A 19,018-nucleotide genomic window follows, 5' to 3' on the forward strand; every position below is an offset into this window, starting at 1 on the left:
GGCTTCAAGTACCATGATAAACAACATGGGACTCAAGACCGACCCCTGATGCACACCAACATTCACGGAAAACTCATCACTCAAAATCTCCATTCACTCTCACCTGGGTGTGAGCACCCACATACATGGCCATAACCACCCTAACCAGCCACTCCTCCAAGCCAAGCTTTCTCATTGCCCACTTCACCACCTCTCTAGGGACTCTGTCAAGGGCCTTTTCCAAATCAACAAAAACAAAATAAAGATCCCTTCTCCTACCAATATATTTTTCCTAAAGCTGTCGAACAATGAATATGGCATCAGTGGTCCCCCTACCTGGCATAAACCCAAACTGCATCTCATCAATATTCACTCTTTCTCTAATCATACCTTCTAAAACTCTCTCCATTACCTTCATTATCTGATCTAAAAGCTTTATACCTCTATAATTTCCTCTTTCCAGGGCATCACCCTTCCCTTTATACACATTTACAATTACACTCTTCAGCCAATCATCTGGGACAACACACTCATAAATAATCCTATTTATCAGGTCAGTGACTAAACTCACCCCTATATCGCCTGAGGCCTTCAACATTTCGGCAGTCAACCCAGACACACCTGCTTCCTTCCCCACCCTCATCCTGCCTATTGCCTCACTCACAGTAGCAGTATCAATCAAAGGCCAAGGGCGAGACACTGGATCTGCTGGCTCCAAACCTTCCCTGTCCCAGTCAAACTCCTCATTCAACAACCGGTTATAATGCTCTCTCCATGCATCTCAATATCCTCACTGTTCACCACTACCCTTCCTTCATCATTCTTCACACACTGCTCACCTATAATATCCCGATTATCCCTGTTCACCTGACCTGCCACCCTAAATATATTTTTCCTTTCCCCATGATTTAGGTTATCAAGTAATTGTCTCTGTGACTCAGACTTTGCCCTGTATACCTCTCTTCTAGCCCTACGCTTGGCAGCCAAATATTCCTCTTTGCTACCACCCCTCTTCCAATCCTGGAAAAGCCTTCTTTTCTCCTTAACTGCAGCTTCTACACCCTCATCCCACCACCAAGTTACTTTATGTCTTGGTGGTCCTCTTGTCCAGGTGCATGTTACATCAGTAACTCTCAAGAAATTGTTCTTGAGGGCTCTGTACTGTTCATTTACACCCCTGTCTACAGCTCCCTGTTCAGCCACCACTCTCCTCAACTCGCTATAGAAGGCATCCCTTACTACTTGGTTTTTCAGCTTCCATATTTACCTCCTAAGTACATAAGTCCTCTTTTTCATCACTTGTTCTTTAAGCACCATATCACAAATCAATAGTTTGTGCTGCTGCACACACTCCTCACTTCCTATAACTTTAACATCCCTCACTAACCTCCTATCGGCCCTCCTAACCAGAAAATAATCTATCTGACTGCTATTTCCCCCAGACTCATACGTAATTAACCTACTGTCTCTCTTCCTAAAATATGTGTTGCACACAATCATGTCCGTTGCCTCCCCAAACTTGAGTATCCTCTCCCCTTCTGCATTCCTTAGACCATACGCACATCTCCCGTGCACTCCTTCATAACCTTGTGCTGCTTCACCAACATGACCATTTAAGTCCCCTCCCAAAATCACTATCTCATCATCCCGCATACCACGCACTACACGTATTAAATCATCCCAAAATGTATCTTTCTCTGATTCATCCAATCCTGCCTGTGGAGCATATGCCAATATAATCGCAGCTATCTTTCTTCCCAACAGAATTTTCACTACCAATATCCTATCGCTTACTCTCAAAACATTCATAACATATTCCACCCATTTCTCCACAACCATCACACCAACACCTCCATATCCGTCTGTCCCCCCCTGCCAAAACAACTTATAGCAACAGTCCTTCCCAACAATCTTTCTGGCTGATCCACCCCTGTACCAGACTTCCTGCAAACATGCCACATCCACCCACCTCCTACTGAATGCCTCAACGACTTCCCCCTATCAGTGTCACAGTATCTTAACCCTATTAGTAAAAAACAAACAGGTACTGGTACATAAATACAATATACTGTAATGAGCCAGTGGTTGCCAAAATAAAATAAAAAAAAAAGGTACGATATTAACAAAGTGAAGAGATTATCAGAAGTTGCTTCTAGCCTCTTCAGTTCGCATCATTCTTCTATCTATCTGTCTACTACCAGATGCCATAAACCCATGAGCGGTGGCCATTTGTCTTTGAGTTAGCTGCTTTACGGGGAGGGATGTTAACCTTCTGCCAACCCACTTGCTGACAAGTAGGGAACACATATGGATTGGTTGTATGGTTACCAACTGGCATTGTAAATGGTTTCCTGGCTTACAGGAAACCATTAGGCTTGTCACTTAATGTAAAGCCACCTGAAAAGGAATGAACAGTAAGAAAAAGGGATGATGGGAGAAATAGGAAGAGAGGAGGACAGACACAGAGAAAGAATGATAAAGGTGAATATCATTCTTAAGTTCAGTAAAATAATAAAGCCATGCAGTTGCTGTACAGTACACTGAAAATAGCAATCATAGTGATAAGTTAGCATATCTTGACACTAAGCTTGAAATAACAGTGTTTCTTCACTCCAGGTCAACAGCTGTATTAACGTACGGTACAGTAAACTCCCAATTATCCAGAGTAATTCACCCAAGCCCTACTCCGGTTAAAACAAAATGCTGGATATTGCATAGTACTCCTCATCGGCTCAATATTCGGTGTTGAGCTGAATACAGTGCTATCTGTCTTGAACCTCTATCCTAAAAACCTTCCCATTAGCAAAAGATGAAAATCAAGCATAAATTACAATAAAATGATGATACAGTACAGCAATACAGTGCCAGTAGGCTATTGGTACCGTTTATAAGCCAGGTGGTATGGTACACCTCAACACCGGATATTGCATTGAACCACTGCTTACATACAGTTTCGGAGCTGGATGTTGCATAACTTCGCCAGATATTGCTTTAATAGGGTCGAGCCCGCAGCGCCGGATATTGCGACGACAGATAATTGAGAGTTTACTGTTACAGAGAAATGAAGATTTCCCCCTCCCCCTTCTTTCTCACTCTGACTTAAGCTAACTTACAGACAATGAAATACTCTGTACAGGAGAATGTAGATGCTATGGCAAATGACTATACACTATTATCTTTAACCTTGATAAATGTTGTAATAAAAAAAAATAAAAAAAAAAAAATCATAGGAAATGTTCAGGAAATTAATGGTTACTGTACTGATGCTGTTATGGTCCCCAAGCTTGTCTGGTCATGAACATGATGAACATGTGTCAAAAGTATACTGCATTGCTAAAAAAAAATTCTTTGAAGGATTAAGTCTACTCACTGCATATCCCAAATTTCTAGGATTTCATACTGTACAAAAGTCACCGTAAAGACCATGAAATTATATCACATATGAAGAAAACAACAATAAAATAAAGACGAGAATCAAGAACAAGTGTTTTCAATGAAAAAAAGAAAGAAAGAAAAAAAAAAAGTCCTCCACTTTAACCACAAAAATACTTCAAGTAATGACTGGCACAAGAACACTGGTAACTACTGACTAAGTTTCCTTAAAATGACTACATTACTCAAGTAAAAATTACTGAAAATACTTTAAACAATCTTTCATCCACTATCATACAACCACACAAAGAAAAAAAATATATAGGAAAGCTTCCATCAGAAAATGGCGAAAATCTTGTGACAGCAATGAAGTTTCATAATTGTGTACTTCATTTATGAAACCCAAATGCCACAGAAATAACATATATGATACTAGGACACTGAAATTATATTTCTTGACACTGGTGGTGGTGTCCTGCATGAAAGGGCAGACTGATATAGATCCAAAATCCATTTGTCACTCAGTTATGTTCCATTTAGTTTATTTTGGTTAAGCTGGGCTAGGTTAGGTTAAGTTAATTAGGTAAGGTTAGAGGGGATGAAACAACTGGTGACACACTGACCAATGAGCCCAATCATTTTGGAAACCTGACATGGTGGGTGCCCATTTGCCATGCCTTGCATGTAAAGTTGATGAAGTTGTATAATTACCACAACATCTTCAAAATTACTATATGAATTTCTGCATCTTTTTAGATCTATCCCTATTACAATTTACAGGAGGTTATAATTCACTATAAAAAAAAAAAAAAAAATCCACCACATGGGCACAGCAATTCTACCCGGTGAGTCTTTTCACTGAGGGCCACTGAGAGACACTGAGGGCCACTGGAAAAGCAAGGTTAGGTTAAGTTACGTTAAGTGGCTCTTGTGGCCCTCAGTGAAAAGACCCACTCTGTTGTGTGGCTATCAGTGAAAACACAGATCCAGCTGGGTGGGTCTTGGTGAAAAGACCGACCCTTCCTTACCATTTCCTTTTCTTTTCTTCCAGCAGATGCTGATATTCTTTTAATGTGATTTATGTATTGTGCAACAGTGCCAAAAAGACAAGATGAACATCCAAGAGAAAAATAAAGTGGCTTTCTACCTGTATTTTTACATTTTGAAGGAAAGTAACTACAGTACAGTATGCAACATGGACAGCTCCTTATTAATTTTCAACTACAAAATTTATATAAAACACACAAATGTTACCTATTTTGGGGTATTTACGGAAGCTGCTTGGATGCCTGTATCAGCTTGTTTACTAACAATCCAGCAAATCTAACATAACATAACTGGTGGGCTTCACCTCCCAGACCCCCTGTGATTTTAATCACCAAAGACTGTCACTAAACCTAATGCTGGAATCCCCTAATTCTTATCAGACCAAAATTTCTAATCTACCCTATCTAATTCAACCTGTGAAAGATCCATTTGAACAGGAAATACGGAAGGTCCACAACTACCGTGTGTGATAAGGTACAGTTCTCAATTATCCGTTGGTGCAATATCTGGCCCAATGCAATATCTGGTGCAGCTACCTTGGCTCTATTAAAGCAATATCTGGCTGAATTATGCAACACCTGGTGCTGAAACGGGATGTAACCGGCAGTCGAGTGCAACATCCGGAGCTGAGGCATCTTAACTGGTTCGTAAGTGGTAACGAACCAGTGCCAAGGGAAATCCCATAACTCAGAAGCCAACGAAAACTCGCACAACACGCCAATCAATCAGAATCCGTCATGGTTATGGCTCTTCCTGCATGCCAAGAATACTGCAATGCTCTCAATCTTGCCCATGGATGTCACAGAGTCAAGATGTGTCTGTGCACTCTCCTCTTCTGACCGTGCGGTCGCAAAACCTTTGTGCTTTGACTAACTCTGTGGTGTCCAATATTCGAGTTACTTTACTGTCTTGTATTGCAAAGCTAATTCTCCGTCAGTGCTCATGTCCTAGAGCTCTACTGTGATTGTTAACCCCTACACCGCGGGCTTGTTTACCAATGACTTGCGTGTCCCGCGGGGTTATTCGGGCTCCGACAGACTCTCAAAAAATATTTGCCAAAAATCAGTTATTAGTCCTAGAATAATAAAATTACATATGCTTATGGCACATACCTTCAGCTTTCTCCTGGAATGATTGTTGAGCCTTCGTCGGTTACCGTAGGACTTGTGGAGACCTCTGAAGCAGGGTAACGAAGTCTCCACTTTACACTTCCCGACAACCCGTAATATGATTACCACAGCCAGATACAAACACTATAAACACTATTCTACAATTTTCAAGTAGTTTGGGATCCATACTCAAAAAAAAAAAAAAAACAATGTGAAAGCAATGGAAATTACAAGCGCGTCTGATCGTCGCACTGTCACTAGTTCGCTCTTGGTACTCTGTCATTTATTATTCATAAAACCCCTCACACTTTATATTTCTATTACTATATAACACTTATATATATCTACAGTCTTTATCCATAAGTTTCCTTCAGTAGTATTAGTTTATTGTCACTGTAGGGATTCAATTTCTTTCAGTAAAATACGTAGCATTCACTTTCTCGTCCTGTATAATGGCATGGAGAGTGAATGTCACTTTCATCTTCACTCTCATAACTCATAGCATTCAGACATGCTAGAGTGAAACTTTCACTTTCATTACTCCTAGGGTATATACAGTACTCGTATTCTTATAATACTACTCATTTACATTTCTATTTACGTTCTCTATTTTATTTACATTATTTACATTTCTATTTTATTTACACTGTGTTATGCACTGTCACTTGAAGTAACTTATAAAACTATTTTCCATTGTTCACGTATATTTACATTCATTACTTTCACTTGCTGTTTACAAATTATTTACACATTATTTACAATTCCACTTGCACTGTTTTACTCAATAGAAAGATCGTAGTCACTCTTTTATCAATTGTCAGCCCTTTACCTCTTTCCACACGAGGTTTAGTAGGGGGTAAAGGTCACAGGGCCCTTTGCATGGGGGTGAAAAAAGGCCTTGAAGTCAGCAAGAAGAAACATACGTACCCTCACTTCGGAAGATGAGAGTAAACTGATAACGGAGGGCCGGGGTGGAGGCCTGCTTAGGGGTTATTCAGAGCTACCAATGTTAGCTCTTGAAACAGCTATATCTAGCACTGAAATGACTGGCAGGAAATCTAGACAATACATTATAAATTAGGTAGTTCCAGGTGAATGTAAATATCACTTAGGCTTCTCCCTTCCCTCCTTACATGTATATTTATTACGAAAATAGATTAGAGGCCTACTTAGGGGATATTCAGAGCTACCAATGTTAGCTCTTGAAACAGCTTTGTCTAGCACTGAAATGATTAGCAGGAAATCTAGACAATACATTATAAATTAGGTAGTTCCAGGTGAATGTAAATATCACTTAGGCTTCTCCCTTCCCTCCTTACATGTATATTTATTACAAAAATAGATTATACGGCATATTTCAAGGGGAAAAAACAGCGAAAATTAGCGAACGAGTGCACGTGAGGTGTTGTCAGGTGATAATAGCCAATTCCAGGTGTATGGCACTCTCACTTACCTTATTTCTTTCTTGTATATATTATTTGGTATAAAAATAGGACATAGGGCTTATTTCAATGGATGAAATCAGTGAAAAATTCCAGGGAAGATTTACTTAGTGTAGCACGGCCGGGCAGGCGAGAGGATAGGGTAATGGAGGGGGGGTAGGGAGGGGAGTCAAGAACGGGGAGAAATGGCTAAATTGTCAACAATGGATGGGAGTACAGATGAGATTAGGAGTGCTGACTAGTGTTGGACATTGGCAGTACTGATAGATGATACAAGCCCCCACTTGGAAGCCCGGGTGAATTCAAAATAACACAGAATCACAAAAGCGACGCCCCGCGGTATGATCCCTTGCTCCCAAGCGTCACGAAAGTGACGCCCCGCGGTTAAGGGGTTAAACTACCACTTTGCAGTATTGTGTACTGTACTGCTTACGAGTGCAAACCTCAAGTACTGTTTCTCCCCACTGATGCCAACACTTGCTGAGTAAATACAACAGTACACTATACACAGTACCGTACTGTATTACTGTACCGTATCATTACTGTAGCTACTGTTTTTATAGGCTTAGTTTTCAATTTTTACTTATGGTAAAAGTTTTTATGATAGAAGATCAAGACAACAGAATCACAATATCTGGCTCAAAGCCAAATGTTGAGCTGGATATGCAATATCCAGCATTTCACGTTATTCAGTACAGGACTTGGCTGAAATACAATGGATAATTGAGTTTACTGTATTAATGAAAAAATTATAATATATATGCAACTGAGCTCTCCTGCAGCCTAAAACTAGCTCACAAATAAATAACACACACACACACACACGACCATCAAGTGATCCTGACCGACCCGGTGAATTACACAGACACACACACACACACACACACACACACACACACACACATCTATCTATCTATCCATCTAGATTATATATATATATATATATATATATATTGTGGTAGGTGGTGGCGACCATCATCCACTCACTTGATGTAGTGCTGCCTACTTCTCCCTTAGCCTTTACCATTCTTCTTCTGTGCCTGCCCTCCTCTCTTCCTATTTCTCCCATCTTTCCTGTCACTTCTTATTGCTTTTCTTTCCCTTACAGGTGGCTTTACTTCAAATGACAAGCCAAATGGTTTCATGTAAGCCAAGAAACTATTTACAACGCTGGGTGGTAACCATATAACCAAACCATACGTGCTCCCTACGTGTCTACAAGTGGGTTGGTGGAGGGTTAGTGCCCCTCCCTGTAAAACAAATAACTCAAAGTCAAATGACCACCCCTTATGGGATTATGGCATCTGGCAATAGATAGATAGATAGATAATATATATATATATATATATATATATATATATATATATATATGCAGTATATATAGTCTCTTTCTCTCTCTCTATATATATACTGCTTTCAAACTGACTGACATACCATTCCATTAAAGTTTCCTACATTTACAATCTTGAAAGTTGGTATTTAAAAAAAAAAAAAAAAATCAGCAAGGAGGATCAGTAGTGGAATGGAAAACATGGAAATGAAATTCACAAAGAGGTTCTCTACAAAAATCATGATATGCAATGTCTCCACGGAGGAGAATAAGGATGACATCACTGATTATCTGATCGCAAAGAATGGGTACTTACAGAATGTTGAAGATGTGCATGACAAAATTAAGCAAGTATTTAATAAACCAGCAGTTGGAGACACGGTGCACTACATACTGAAATGCTCACCAGAAATAAGAAAGATGATACATAATCATGGGGATGTTGTTTACTTGAAATGTGCTAGGTATGTATAGGGTTAGAGACAGATATCATGTTTTTAACTGCTACCACTGTCAAAGATATGGGTATACTGAGAAAGATTGTAAATTTAAACAGAATGGTGATGCCGCTAGCTGTACTAAATGTGCTGGGGATCAGCAAACCAAAGACTGTACCACTGACTGTGTTATATGTATTAACTGTGTCAGGCACTTACGAACCGAAACAAATCATTTAGTGAATAGTACAGGTTGTAAATTACTTGGGCTGGAACTTAATAAAATTAGAGATATGACTGACCATGGATACTAGAACTACCAATCATATTCAATGTGGATTTATAAATATACAGTCTGTTGGTAATAAAACTATTGAAATACAGTAGCCAAATACCGTACTGAGAAGGCTTCTGATGTCTTTGCTGAAGCGGAAAGGTGGCTCAATGAATTTGATCATGCAAAAATCCATGAAATGACTCCTACTACTCACATTTTCATGCATAGGCCTATTCCTAGGGTCAGCAGAAGAGGAGGAGTAGGGATATTTATATCACAGAAATATTCTCACATGTGGTTGAATCATGGCGGAAAGGGATGGTGCAATGATTACAAGTGGCGAGAGAGAGTTCGAGGGCTTCTGTGAAGAGGATGTGGGAAATGGAAGTATTAACTTGAACCAAACAAGAATAGCAGGTGTAGAGAAAACAGCAAAGAGGAATGTCCAGGAGATAAAAAAGGTATGGGCAGTAATTAGAGTTACAGGAACGGACCATAGAGCAGGAAAATGAGACCAAAAACTTATGGAATAAACTGGAAAAAATAGTACACGCAGTGACGAACAAGAAAGAGAAGTTGCTGAATTAAAAGTTAGCAAAGAATCTGCCTCTAATGAAATATATCAGCTTAAGAGGGAGAAAAAGAGGTTAGAAGAAGGGACAGGATGAAAAACAAACCAGATGAGTATGAATCCAAATCAAGAATACAGGACGAGCACATTAAAGAAATCAAGGAGCAATATAAGAGGTGGAAGAAAATTCAGGAAGAAGGAAATGTAAATTTGAAAGAGATTATAGAACAACAAAGCAAGGAAAAAGTGGAGAGGGAAGTGGTTAGGGTACTGAGAAATTGAGAATGTTTAGTTAGACATGTAGCAGATAAGAAAAAATGTGTAATAATTTCAGGAGTTAAAGAAAAACATATGACAATAAGATTAGAAAGAGAAAGAGAGGAACTGAGGAAGGTTAAAGAAATAATATCACTAGTCATGGAGGAAAACCACGAAGTTCAAGAAGAGATTGAAGAGGTGTTTAGGTTAGGAAAGTACGAGGAAGGAGCGGCAAGGCCATTGAAAGTAAAGTTTAAGTCCCAAGCAACAGTTAATGAAATTATCAGTAAAACATGTAAATTATCAGACAAGGAAGGGTTAAAAAATGTTTGGATAAGGAGAGATGCAAATAAGGAAGAAAGAACTAAGATAAAGGAGTCAGTACAGGAAGCAAAGGCAAAAAACGAAGAGAATGGAGGAAGAGAAGACAGTGTTTTATTGGAAAGTCATGGATCAGAAATTAAGGAAGTGCAGAGAAAAGGAGAAAAGAAGGTATAAAATACATCAAAAAGAACTGGAAGGTGGGATATACTAATGCTGATTGTTTAATATCAGCAAGGCTAGAAATCAACAATTTTTTGAGGGTACATGAACTTGATGTTATGTGCTTTGTAGAGACCAAATTAAGAGAAGATATTGATGTTCATATGGGAGATGGTAAATACAAACTGTGGAGAAGAAACAGAAGAGAAAAAACGGGAGGAGGAGTGATGATAGCAGTGAAGAACAACATAAATGTAGATACCGTGGAACTGGGAGAAGGCAGGGCTGAAGTGATAAATATGAAATTAGGAACTGGAGAGAATAGCAAGAGAGATATGGCAGTAGTATATGTTCCCCCTAAGACAAGAGCATGGAGTGATGATGAATACCAGGAAATGTTGTCAGACATGGCCAGCTATTTACAGAAAATGACTGAGAAAAGTAACAATATAATTTTAAAGGGTGACTTCAATTGTAAAGAGGTGAACTGGGAGGAATGGGACTCAGGAGGCAGCAAAGATTCATGGGGCACTATCTATCTATCTATTGCCAGACGCCACAATCCCATAAGGGGTGGCCATTTGTCTCTGAGTTATTGGTTTTATGGGGAGGGGCACTAACCCTCCACCAACCCACTTGTTGACATGTAGGGAGCACGTATGGTTGGTTATATGGTTACCACCCAGCGTTGTAAATGGTTTCTTGGCTTACAGGAAACCAACTGGCTTGTCACTCAATGTAAAGCCGCCTGTAAAGGAAAGAAGAGCAATAAGAAGTGACAGGAAAGATGGGAGATATAGGAAGAGAGGAGGGCAGGCACAGAAAAAGAATGATAAAGGCTAAGGAAGAAGTAGGCAGCACTACATCAAGTGGGTGGATGATGGTCGCCACCACCTACCACCATGGGGCACTACAGCAGTGCACCAACTTTCGCAACAGCAGGATTCGCGGAATCCACTTTCGCGGCATGCACCAAATATTCCCTAACTTCCACTTTCGCTTGAAAAAAATCGATTTTCGCGCACAAATTTTGGGTTTGGGACAATATTTTGAACTTTGAATTTCCTGCACCGCCCGCCCGCAAACCACCGCCATCTTGAATGACGTCATGTCAACACTCTGTCCACCCATTCCCGCCATTGTGTACGAGCGTGCTAGCTCCATTGTGTTGGATTCTCATGGTTCATTGGCCTCTACTATACCTGGTAGTGTGGGGAAAGGGCCTGTTGGTGTGGGGGGAGGGCCGGGAGGCAGTGGTGGTGATAAAAAGTGGCCGGGACATTCAAAGTTGGGAGGAAAGGCCAAGGCTAAAAGAGAGTATCGTGTTGGAGTGAAGAAACGGCAGTATAATAATGAAATGAAAAGGAAGATAGTTGAGCACATGGACAAGGGCGCAAAAAACAGAGAAATCTGCCGTATATTTAACATCCCAGAATCGACAGTGCGTAGCATGAGGAAACAGCATGGTGATAGCAAGGCAGCAAGAGGTGGCGCCAATACGTCTGGCGTGGCTAAATAAGCCCGCCACGCGCCTCGGATACTTACCCCCAACATCCATTAAACACCTCAACCTGGTCTCTGTGGTATGTTTCTCCTCATATAATGTGTACTGTACAGTTTTTATTGTTTGTATCTCACAATGCAATGTACAATAGTGATTTGATGTACTGTATTGCAAGTGAAAATGAAAATCTGATGTTACTTTAGGATAACCGGGAACCAATTAGCCTTTTTGCCATAAAGACAATGCCCCAACTTTCGCTAATTCCACTTTCGCGCATTATTTTTGGACCCAATTAGGCGCGAAAATTGGTGCCCCACTGTACATTATTAAATATAACAATGAACAATGTGATGACGCAATGGGTCAAGGGAGAGACACGTTTCCGAGGTGAGGACACACCAGCAAGACTAGACTTACCAGTACTGTTTACTAAAGAACCCGATGTAGTAGAATCCTTGAAATATCTGTGTCCTAGTGGAAAAAGTGATCATGTGGTCTTTGAGTTCCAGTTGATAACAGGGAACATGGAGCCAAGAGACGAGCTTTATAGGCAGGGAAGATACAACTTTGGGAAAGCAAGCTTTACAGGACTGAGAAAATTTTTCGAAAATGCAGATTGGAGAAAATTCAGAGAAACAAGAGAGATACAGAAGAAGTGGGATATTTTTCTAGGCTTCTATAATTCAGGAGTGGAAAAATTTGTACCAAGAGTAAGGGGGAAAGAAAACAGAAGAAAGGAGTAGTTTAATAGAAGGTGTATGATAGCAAAAAAAGAGAGAGATAAGGCGCGGAACAGAGGGAGAAAGAGAGGTAACAACAGAACAAAGGAAGAATATAAAAGAACTAGAAATGATTACACAAGAATACATAGAGAGGAAGAAAGGAATTTTGAAAAAGGTATAATGGACAAATGTAAGGATGAACCCAAACTATGTTATAGATTTGTCAATGGCAAACTGAAACAAAAGGAAGGAATCACCAAACTGAAAGTAGAATGAGAGGTCTATAAAGATGAGGTAATGCAAGCAGAAATAATAAACAAATGTTTCCGGTCAGTTTTCACTAATGAAAGTGAGTTTGTGGAAGGGGAGGGAGTGACTAGAAATGTAGTGATAAAAGATATAAAAGTGGAAGTACAGGAAATGTATAAATTACTGGCAACTCAAGATGGAAGGAAAGCCCCAGGACCAGATGGAATCTCTAATTGGGTACTGAAGGAGTGCAAAAAACAACTGGCGGATGAGATTCACAGTCTAATAGTGTATTCTCTGGAAGAGGGGAAAGTGCCTCAAGAATGGAAGAGGGCAAATGTGGTAACAATTTATAAGGGTGGAAACAAGGAAGAACCCCTGAATTATAGACCAGTGTCTCTAACCAGCATGCTTGCAAAATTGTGCAAAAGAATTCTGAAAGATAGATGGATAAAATATCTGGAAGAGATGAATATTTTGGCTGAATGTCAGTTTGGATTTAGAAGTGGAAGGTCATGTGTGTCCAACTTGTTGAGTTTTTACTCAAGAGCGATTGACATGTTACAGGAGAGAGATGGTTGGGTTGATTGTGTGTATTTAGATTTGGAGAAGGCCTTCGACAAGGTACCCCATAAGAGACTAATGTGGAAACTAGAGCATACAGGAGGACTGAAAGGGAACCTCCTGGAATGGATGAGAGACTTTTTCAGAGACAGACAAATGAGGACAATAATAAAGGATAGGATGTCTGGATGGTGGGAAGTAACAAGTGGAGTCCCACAGGGCTCAGTGTTGGCGCCAGTAATGTTCCTGATTTATGTAAATGATGGGTGACCGCCTGGGAACACCAGTTGCTGTTGGCATCCCTATGTGTCAAGTGGGGTTGGTGGAGGATTAGTGCCCCTCCCTGTAAAACAATTAACTCTAAGCCGTTGGCCACCCTGTTTGAGATACATGGCGTCTGGCAATGAATGAATGAATGATATGGTAGATGGAGTGAACAGTTATGCAAGTCTATTTGCTGATGATGCAAAGATCATGAGGAGGGTAGAGGTTGAGAAGGATTGTAAAATGCTGCAAGAAGATCTGGATAGGATATACGATTGGAGATGGATGTGGGAAATGAAATTTAATGCAAAGAAATGCAAAATATTGGAAATGGGTAAAAGTACCAAGAGGCCATCATTGAATTATTTGATGGGTAATGAACAAATCACAAAGTGACAGAAGAGAAAGACTTGGGAGTGTTGATCCAGGATAGTTTGTCTCCTGAAAAACACATTAACAGGGCAGTTGGAGGGACGTATAAACTCCTGACTAATATAAGAGTAGCTTTTCATTATATGGATGAGGAGATGATGAAAAAATTGATAGTGGCCATGATTTGCCCCAGGTTAGAATATGCAGCAGTACTGTGGTCCTCACACAAAAAGAAAGATATAAACAAGATTAACAGAATACAAAGAACAGCAACCATAATGGTCCCCAGTCTGGCAGATGTCGTATAGAGAGAGGTTGGAAAAGCTGGATTTGCCTTCCTTAGAAGAAAGGAGAAAGAGAGGAGACATGATTGCAGTGTTCAGGACCATGGTGGGAGTAGATAAAATTGACAAAGAAGATCTATTTGTATGGGATAAGAGAGTAACAAGAGGACACGGAATGAAACTCAAGAAACCAAGCTGCTTGAAGGATATCAAGAAATATAGTTTTCCTTATAGATGTATAGACCTGTGGAATAGTCTGGACAAAGAGATCGTCTAGTCTAAAAATTTAAACGAGTTTAAAACTAAATTTGACTTATTGAGAAACAGAGACAGGACCCCAAGAGCGTAGCTCATTTCCTGTATATCACAATTAGGTAAATACATACAGTTGCTGGTCTCTCCAAAATTTAACACATTTGAACATATAATGGTGAGTTTTATAATAAACAATAATCAAAAGCTAACATTTATAGTTGTTTATAGACCTCCAGAGATGAATCGAATATCTTTTATTGATGAAATTATAACATATTTTGAGGAAATAGATCACTTACATAGGTGGATCTTTATTTGTGGAGATTTTAATGGACTGATGATAACAATGATCATTATTGCAAAGAATTTATTGACATGATGGACTCTCAGTAATTCACAAAGTCAATCATGTAACTTCTCGTTCTGGCCATATGCTGGAGTTAGTCTTTTGTGATGGTGAATTAGGAAAAATTTGACATCTTGCAGTGGAACCTGACTTTTCTATTTCTCCTTATCACAAACTGGTTACTTACAGTATTGATGTTTGTAAGGGAAAAAGATCAAGAAAACTATAACTTTCAGAAGTAAAAGAAATGTTGACTCTACAGTATTGCTTTATAGAATACTTGATAGAATGTTAGTGGATATTCATAATTATTGTACACATACAAATGGTATTGTAATACAAAAGGGTGAATGTCTGAGTTGTATGAACTTATTGTAACAAGGTCACTACAAAGTGAGTATGACAGCATGTTTCCAGTGTTAGAGAAAGAGGTTATTGAGAAGGACAACACTTTGTGGTTTAACTCTGAGGTTGCAAATGCTATTAGAATTAGAAGGCATAAGGAAAAACTGTGGCGTACTTTAAGAAACGAGCAATCCAAGAGAGGGTACATTAATGCAAGGAAATAGATGAATAATAAGAAGAAAATGTATGTATTTTAGACAGAAAGCTGCTGTAGCAGGGTCAGATGTGAAGAGACTGTATTGTCTTATCGCCAACTTGATGGGGCATGTAGGAACGAAGAAGCTTCCTGACAATTTCCCTCATGCAGACTTAGCAAATAAATTTATGAAATATTTTGATGAGAAAATTTTAAATATTGTCAATAATTTCCAAGGTGTAAGACGTATGGCTCGCCAAGTGCACCTGCCACACATCCCGTACATTTGTTTGTGTTGCTTTAAGGAAGTTAGTTTTGTGAAATTAGAGACCTTGATGAAAAGAGTTAAACTGACATACTATTCTACTGATCCAATCCCAATGTCAGATATAGCTAATGAGGAAAGCTTCCCTAGACTTGTGCAGCTGATCATGAAAATTGTGAATTTAAGTATTACTGAATGTGTGTTTCTACAACGTGAAAAGCTGGCAATTGTCAAGCCTACTTTAAAGGGCAATAAAGATCATCAGAGTTTGAGCTCCTATAGACCAGTTTCAAATCTGTCATACTTGTCCAAAATTATTGAGAATGTTATACTTGATCAACTGATGGAACATCCGGTGAACATTAATGTATTACCTGATAATCAGTCTGCTTATAGGCAACTGTACTCAACAGAATCATTATTGTGTAGAATCACTAATGATTTACTACGATGGATGGATGAGGGAAAATGTGGCGTCTTAATATTATTAAATTTAAATGCTGTTTTTGACACAGTACTACATGAGCTATTGTTGGAAGGTTTGAGGGCTATAGGAGTGACACAAAGGGCACTCAGTTACTTGGAAAGTTTAGATAACAGAAGTTACTGTGTACAGGTGGGGAAACTCTTTTTCAGAACATGGTATACTTAGAAGAGGTGTTCCCCAAGGCAGTGTACTGGGACCTGTACTGTTCTGAATTTACACTACTGAACTTTCATTCTTGCTGAGGGAACATGGAGTGGCTTTTAACCTTTTTGCTGATGATCTATCTGTCTATCTATTGCCAGACGCCTCAATCCCGTTTGGGGTGGCCACAAACAAATCGCCTCCACGTCGCTCTGTCCCCCGCCATTTCACTGCCCTGCTCCCAACTCACACCCCCCTCTCTCATATACTTCTCCACCCCATTCCTCCACCTCATCCTCGGCCTCCCCCTCCCTCGTCCCCCCCTCCACCTCACTTACATACACTCTCTTCATCAGTCTTTCACCCTCCATCCTCTCTACATGGCCAAACCACCTCAGTGTATTCCTCCTAACGCTTCCTATCACATCCACATCCACACCACAACACTCCTTTATACTGTATCCTCATTTGTCAGCCTGTCTCTCCATGTGACTCCACAGGCTCCTCTTAAATAACTCATTTCCACTGCTCTCACTCTTGACTTGTGTCCTTCCAGCAACGTCCAAGTTTCACTAACATACGTTAGAGTTGGTATCACAATACTGTACTGTCATGTAGTAACTTTTTCACTTCCATGCTTCTTATCACTACTTTCAAGGAACCAGCAACCTCTCTTCCCTAATGTACCCTTTCAAGCAATTCACCCTCCAAACCTCCATCCTTATTCATCACACTACCCAAGTACTTAAACGTACTCACATTTTCCAATTCCTCACCATCCAATCTCGCTGTACATTCACTGACTTCACCTCTCCCAGAGACCATCACTTTACTCTTCCCTACATTCACCTCTAGATTCCGTTTCTTACACACTCTCCCAAACTCATCCACCAAGCCTTGCAGCCCTCCTTTGTCTTCACTCAACAACACAGTATCATCTGCAAACAACAGTACAGAGAGTTTCCAAACACTACCCTCTCTCACCAGGGCCACTCCAACATCCACTACCCTACCTTGCACTTCTTTTATTACCCCCATCCATATACAGATTGAACAACCATGGAGACATGACACATCCCTGTTTCAACCCAACCTTCAAAGAGAAAAATTCACTCAGTTCACCATCCACACACACTGCAGCCTTAGCACCATCATACATACTCTTCACAGCATTTAACAACTTCCCATTTACTCCATATATTCTTAATACTTTCCACAATCCTTGTCTATCCACTCTGTCATATGCTTTCTTCAAATCCATGAAAGCTGCAGACAACTTCTTTTCCTTCTCTAGAAACTTTTCCACTAAAGATCTAAGAATGAATATCTGATCTACACAACCTCTCCCCTTCCTAAAGCCTCCCTGTTCTTCTCCAACTAATTTCTCTGTTCTTTCTCTAACTCTGTCAATAAGTATCCTACCATACACTTTTCCTATTATACTAAGAAGACAGATGCCCCTATGATTACCACACACTTCTTTTTCCCCTTTTCCTTTGTACAAGGTAATAATTATAGCTGACTTCCAATCCTACAGGACTCTACCTTCCTCCCAGGCCAATCTGCACATTTTTCACATCCATTCTACACCTATCTTCTCCCCCATACTTCAGCATTTCACCACACATTCTATCAATTCCTGGGGCTTTCCCTAATTTAACTTTCTTCATTGCTTCCACAACTTGCTGATGATACTCAGTTTTATTTGTCTACTGTATTAATAATGTATTGGACACTGAAACTCTGCTGACTAGGATTATGGGAGATATCAAGAAATGGATGGGTATTAAACAACTAAAACTGAATGAAAATAAAACAATGTTTGATTATTGGTAAAAGGGGTGTCTTGAGAGGGTTGAATGGTTTGAAGGATTTTAGTATTAATGGAAATACTGTCAGTATATCTGAGAAGGTGAAGGACTTAGGTGTGATTATTGATAAACATGAATTTTTCATTTCATTCATTCATTGCCAGACGCCATGTATCCCAAACAGGGTGGCCAAGGGCTTAGAGTTAATTGTTTTACAGGGAGGGGCACTAATCCTCCACCAACCCCACTTGACACGTAGGGAGAACATTATGCCAACAGCATCTGGTGTTCCCAGGCGGTCACCCATCCAAGTACTAACCAGACCCAACGTTGTTTAATTTCAATGAACAAATAAATGGAAGTGTAAAAGTGCCCTTGGCCACCCCGTCTGGGATACATGGCGTCTAGCAATGGATGGATGGATGGATGGATGGATGGTAAAAGTGGCACAACTTAACTTACGAAATATTGCCTTTATAAGGAAATATTTGGATATACATTCTGTTAAGATGTTTATACAAAACTATGTCATTAACAGATTATTGTAATTCTATCTCTATCTATCTATTGCCAGACGCCTCAATCCCGTTTGGGGTGGCCACAAACAAATCGCCTCCAAGTCGCCCTGTCCCCCGCCATTTCACTGCCCTGCTCCCAACTCACACCCCCCTCTCTCATATACCTCTCCACCCCATCTCTCCATCTCATCCTCGGCCTCCCCCTCCCTCTTCCTCCCTCCACCTCACTCACATACACTCTCTTCATCAGTCTTTCACCCTCCATCCTCTCCACATGGCCAAACAACCTCCACACCACAACGCTCCTTTATATCCTCATTCGTCAGCCTGTCTCTCCATGTGACTCCACAGGCTCTCTGTACTACAATTTGCCTAAATATCAACTGAAGA

General features: G+C 40.0%; 1 protein-coding gene across 1 annotated transcript in view; it reads right to left on the reverse strand.

Moving 5' to 3' along the window:
• Nucleotides 1-19,018, reverse strand: part of LOC145415131 (E3 SUMO-protein ligase NSE2-like) — a 39,625-nt gene that overhangs the window by 19,443 nt on the left and 1,164 nt on the right. The gene's annotated exons all lie outside the window — the stretch shown is intronic.

Source organism: Coenobita brevimanus, chromosome 101 (assembly GCF_032717465.1).
Source record: "Coenobita brevimanus isolate Jiangsu-jjx chromosome 101, ASM3271746v2, whole genome shotgun sequence".
Lineage (NCBI taxonomy): Eukaryota > Metazoa > Arthropoda > Malacostraca > Decapoda > Coenobitidae > Coenobita > Coenobita brevimanus.